Here is a 5944-nt window from a genome sequence, read left to right as displayed (position 1 = left end):
ATAAGGCGTCAGGAAGTTCCAAATGTTTTCCTGGTTTATGAATAATTTTGAGTTCGTATGGTGATAATCGGATCGCCCAACGACATAAGCGACCAGTTGGATCTTTGAGAGTTTGTAGCCAGCGTAACGCTGCATGATCCGTTACCACAACCAATTCACGACCCTCAAAATATGGACGAAACTTTTCGACCGCTAAGAGAACGGCTAGGCATTCCCGTTCGGATGCTGTGTAATTTTGTTCGGCTTTCGAGAATTTCTTTGAAAAATACTGAACCACCCGTTCATTCCCATCATGTTCTTGTACTAGAACAGCTCCCGCCGCGATCAGCGAGGCATCGGTATAAACCTTGAATGGTTTTGAATAATCTGCCATAGTCAGCACGGGAGTAGTAGTTAAACACTCTTTGAGTTTGAGAAAGGCTTGTTCAGCAGCGGTATTCCATTCAATGGGTCCCTTTCGGTTTCCTTTATACAATTCACAAAGGGGAGCTGTGATCTCCGAGAAATTTGGAATAAATTTACGGTACCAGCCTGCTGCACCAACAAACCGTCTGACTTCTTTTGCCGTTTTGGGCCGTGCGAATTCCACAATAGCTCGAATACGAGATGGATTCGCAGATAGACCCTCTTGAGACAAAACGTAACCCAGGAATTCCAATCGTTTACAGCAAAAATTCGATTTGGATGTTGAGATGGTTAAGCCGGCCCCAGCCAAACGTTTTGCAACAATAGCCAATATCTTAACGTGTTCTTCAAACGTCGAAGTGCAAATTATGAAATCATCCACGTATGCGAATGCATGTGGAACTAAATCCCGGAAAATTTTATCAATGAGAATGGCTAATGTGGCGGGTGAATTTCTCAACCCCATCGTCATGCGACGAAAAGCGTAAAGCCTGTTCCCGAATGCAAATGCTGTTTTCAGTTGGCTCGATTTTGCCAAGGGAATTTGAAAGAAAGCTTGAGACAGATCAATACTGGTTAGGTATTTTGCTGACTTTAGTCGTGCTAAAATCTGGTTAGTATCCGTAATTGGATAGGCATTTGGAACGGTGATTTTATTCAATTCTCTTGCGTCCAAGCATACGCGACAAGTTCCGTCTTTCTTTTTTACAGCCAGAATTGGTGACCGCCAAGGACTTTCTTCGATGGTCATAATGATGTCACGACTACGCATTTTGTCCAGTTCGGCTTGAACTTGTTCAGCCACGTATGGCGATACTGGATACTGGCGTTTCATGACGGGTTTTGCATCACCTGTGTCAATTACGTGTTCGATCTGATTAGTGACATTTAAGGGGCCAGACACAGGAGTTGGATTAAAAAGTTTGAGAACGGCGTCCAACATTTGTCTTTGTTCTGGAGTGAGATTATGTGGAAGGCTGACGCTGGTCATTTTTGGTGTATCTATGTCACCGTCTAAACCGAGTGTGGAAGCGTCAATTGGCTCCAGATCACTACTCATAGAAGATACCTGAGCTGGTTCTTTCCCACTCCATTGGTTACAAAAATTAATAAATTCATCCGCCGTAACCATTTCAACTTTCGCGAATGCAACCTCTTCCGTATCACCTTTGGCTGTATTTTTTAAAAATCGCTCCACTTTTTCTTGGTTCTGCACCAGTTCGAAAAAGAAGGCCTCAAGGAATGTCCGTCCCATAATTGGGTGTTTCAGTGAGATCGGAACGACAATAGTTGGCACAATTCGGGTAAGACTACCGACCGTATATAATACATTCACTTTACCAATGGCCTTAAAAGAGATCGAATTATCGGCAAGACCAATGGATGTTTTGGTAGGTTGCAACTGTCCCCATTTGTGCTTCTCATAAAACGTTTGTGATACGACTGTAACTTCGGCTCCACCATCGAGTAAAACCGTATGAGAATGGTTGTTAACCATAACCGTGAGATAATCGCGACAATCGTTCGGAATGTTATAGGTCAAATATTTCTCTGAGATAAAGAAAACATCGCGGAGTCGTGGTTGGTTAACTTGATTAACCGCGTCTTGTTTGTGATTAGGGACTGGAGCTGAAGTAGGTTTGGTAATTGGTGGTGTTCGTTCAGAACATTTGGTTGATGGTTCTTTGCCATCCCTTTGAGTTTGATTATATTCGTTAAGAATCAGAGTAGAATTATTACTGGAATTCGGGACTGAAGATGTGTCGATTTGTAGAGGGACTTCGGTAGAATGAGGATTATTAGAGACAGTGGATTTAGAAAAAGTTATGGATTCTGAGTACGATGGGCCACTATTCCCAATCGACTCACTTATGCGTTTTTTGAACACGGGCATTGGTCCGACGTCACTCCCGGTCGTGTACATTTGTAGCATATCACCCGATTCGGTTGGGTTCGACACCTTTTGAAGTGATGACCCCACACGAGACATTTTGCACATCGTAAATTTTCGTCCCCCTCAACAGTGAGAAATGGGTCGACGATGGTTCCTGCTTTCGTGTCATTCTCATTTCGATTTGTGTCATTTTTATAATCACCGACTGGTTTCGAATCCGTACGTTTCTGAGATGGTTTAAAGGGTTTCTTATGCTTGCCCACGTATGCACATTCCCTGTCATCTGAGTCGGATCCCGGGAACGAAGCGGTATATTCCGAATGTGAAGAATCATCTGGCGAATCATGTAGTGCCGAAATTTCCCGTGGTTCTGATCGCTGTCTATCCGAACGGGTTCTTTCCGGACGGGATTTGGCAACAATGAACGAATGCGGTGCAATTCGCTGAGCGAACTCCCGCAATTGTTCTAACGTGTGGACTTGTCGAGTGTGGACGAGTTCACGAAGATGATCGGATAAGGTACCGATGATGATATCGAGGTGATCCCGTTCATCCAGGCCACAGGCATTACCCTGCAATTGGAATGTCAAGTCATCGATATGTTTCAACAGTGTTTGCGACCGTGGGTCGAATTTAATCTGCGCATATGACATTATTACTTGAGCCCGAGTATGTTTGTTGAGGAAACGAGCACGAAGTTTTGTGCAAAAATCCTGATAATCTCCGAACTTTCTCAGTTCGGTGAAATACCATTGTCGAGCGGCCCCCGTGAGTGTGGGTACCAAACGCGTAACCAATTCATGGTCGGGTACCCCGATCTTATATCGAAATGAGCCAATAGTAGCCAAATAATCTTCAACCGATAGAAATTTTTCGTTTACGTGAACGCCATCGAATTGAGCACGTCCCATCCATGATGGTAAGCCTCTAAATTTCCTATCCATTGCATCCGCTTGGGCAGATTCGTCGAATATAGTGGCTTGATTTGGTCGTGATTGCGGTGGACCGGATAGCGAATAATTCGGATATAAATGAGATGGTTCATTAATTGGTTCTTGAGTATGAGACGTTCTAACACCACGGTAGGTATTGGTCATTTGAGTTTGTAAGGGTGACGGACCAACCAAAGAAACATGAGGAGGATCCACCGATGGTGGTATCCAGGTATGATTCAAGGTCGGTGGCATGGTTTGGTTAATGTCACGAACGTCAGGTATTGTTGGCTGCAAATGAATCCGATCACGGATCATTTGCTGTTGCATCTGTGTTTGTGTTCTCAACAACTCAGACACCATTACAGACAGTTGATGCAATGAGGGTGTTGGTTCCGTTTCGCCTGACAATGAATTAGGAACTGCCGGTTGAGCATTTGAATTAACCGTACTAGTGGTCAGGGTATACCGTGGTTCAGTTGCCTGAACCGAAATCGGTATATACTGGTTTGAAATCGGATTCGGTCTAGTTAAGGGTAAACGTGGTGATGGAACAGTATTTTGAGCTAAACTCATTGTTCCCCGTTCATTATCAAACCCATGGAAAGTCGAGTTCAAACTTAATCGGGAATCGCACGTCGGGATTACCGTATTCGGTGAAGACATCCGAAGCTCACGAATCTTCGATTGAAACCTTCCGACCAGGTCCTCTTGGCGTGGAGCCGATTCAGGTTTTAACTTTAACCGAGCGGTTCGATAACAATAATGTATCATTTGATGAAGGCGACTCTGCGGTGTTAACGCCTCATTTGCATTCAGTTCTCGATATGCTCTCTCACATATTTCCAACTCACTCATTTGGTGTATGGCATGAGATTTTATCAACCATGGTTGGCCAACGTAAGCAGATATTTTACCATTGAGAGCGGTTATTTCGGTGTCGGTCCACTGAACTGGTGCTGGATATAGGTTATATATCTCACCTTCGATCTGTCGCTGTTCGTCTGTCAAATAGGTTGCATCGAGAATGGGAAACAATTCCATGTTGAAAGACTCAAATACAAAACTGTAAACTCAAATTATTAAAAATTCTACCAGTCCGTTATAAAGTCCGTACTATTAACGTCTAGGTTATAAAAGGATGGTACTCGATTAAAATCAATACAGTATTTACTTCAGTTTATTATTTAATATTATTATTATTCTATTCTATGATAGTGTGTGAGCTAAATCGGCGAGGAAAAAAAATCAATGTCCGTTTGGAACATGCAATTTCGAAATAAAATAATGCCGAATAAATCAATATCTATTTTAATATTACTCTTAGTATAACAAAAAAAATTCACGCTCAATTGGTTGTATGTCTCATGTGATTTTCGGTCCAAAATTTAATTTAATATTATACCGAACGTGGGCTGAGAATGGCGTTTAACGCACTAGCTCGAATCTTCTTATGGACCAAGTTGTTTGCTCCCGGGATGCAGCGAAGGCCTTGAATACTTAGGAGTATTACCTGTATCTCCTTCGGTCCCTTTTGTCGCCAACAAGGTACGCAACAAAGATCAAGACTATCCACCCCCGAATTTACCGGAAGACCAAATCAGACTGAGAATATTCAACCAGTTTGAGAATGTTAAGCGAGATTAATTTGATACGAATTTCAAATCTTATTGGTAATGAATACACGAAGAATAAAGAAAAATTAAAAGTTTATTCAATTAGTATTGACCGTGTTATCGGTTGCGTTACTGGAACTCATACCGAAAGACGAAAAGAGAAAAAAAATTATCGGTTCAAAAATCTTGACCGTCAATGTGTGGTGTTACTTGATTAAAAAAATTCAATCAACTTGCTTTTCAGAATTCTGAACTGGCGAACTGAACTGAACGAGAATGGTTATGACTGCTGATCAATGGTGTTCGCATCGCAAATCGATCACCATTCACCCCCTCGGAAATAAAAAATCAAAATATATACAAAAATTTTGATTGAAAACGAGCTCCAATAAAAATCAATTAAATCATGCCGTGTGAAGACTGAGGACGATAATGATTTACAGTGATTATGAATTCAAATAAAATTATTTGATTCAATCTCAATGACGATTTATAATAGCAGAATTTCTAAAAGAAAAAATTAATCCAAAATCGATTAAACTCGAATATGTATGGTTCACCGACGTACAATTTTGTGACCAACAAAATGAGAAAAACGACTAAAATATTTTAATTTTTCTTTAAATCTAATTTTATGATGTATTAAATTGATTCGATGATGAAATTGCTATTTTCCCTCAGATGGGCACGCGGTTATTTTATGCCGGGCTTAAGTGTGGTTATGTTCAACAAAACTTATTCTTTTTCACCCGTTTAGTTGGGCGCCAATGATTTGCTTGACCTTATTTTGTCGGTCCAAACAGGAATCTCGATTTACTGTTGTTGGGTAGCTCGTTTCCAATGGGATGGTGACAAGAAAGTGGCAGACTTACGTTTTGATGATTTTGGGATAATCGGCGAATGGGGGTCCAATTGCTGTCAAATGAATAGACCAGGTTTTGCATTCACAACTTCTTTATTTTCCCCTGCACAATTTGGTTGGGGATTCGCCGGAAGAAATGTGACGGAACCATTTGCCTTTGACTGAACCAGATACAAGATAAAAAAAAGGGCTTTTTACTGATAGCCTTTTTCCTTATGTTTGGGCTCAGTCGATT

The sequence above is a fragment of the Rhagoletis pomonella genome, unplaced genomic scaffold (assembly GCF_013731165.1).
Source record: "Rhagoletis pomonella isolate Grant_MI unplaced genomic scaffold, Rhpom_1.0 Rhpom_scaffold_00003, whole genome shotgun sequence".
Classification (NCBI taxonomy): Eukaryota; Metazoa; Arthropoda; class Insecta; order Diptera; family Tephritidae; genus Rhagoletis; species Rhagoletis pomonella.
The sequence above is the reverse complement of the archived record's forward strand: the minus strand, read 5'-3'. Positions refer to the sequence as shown.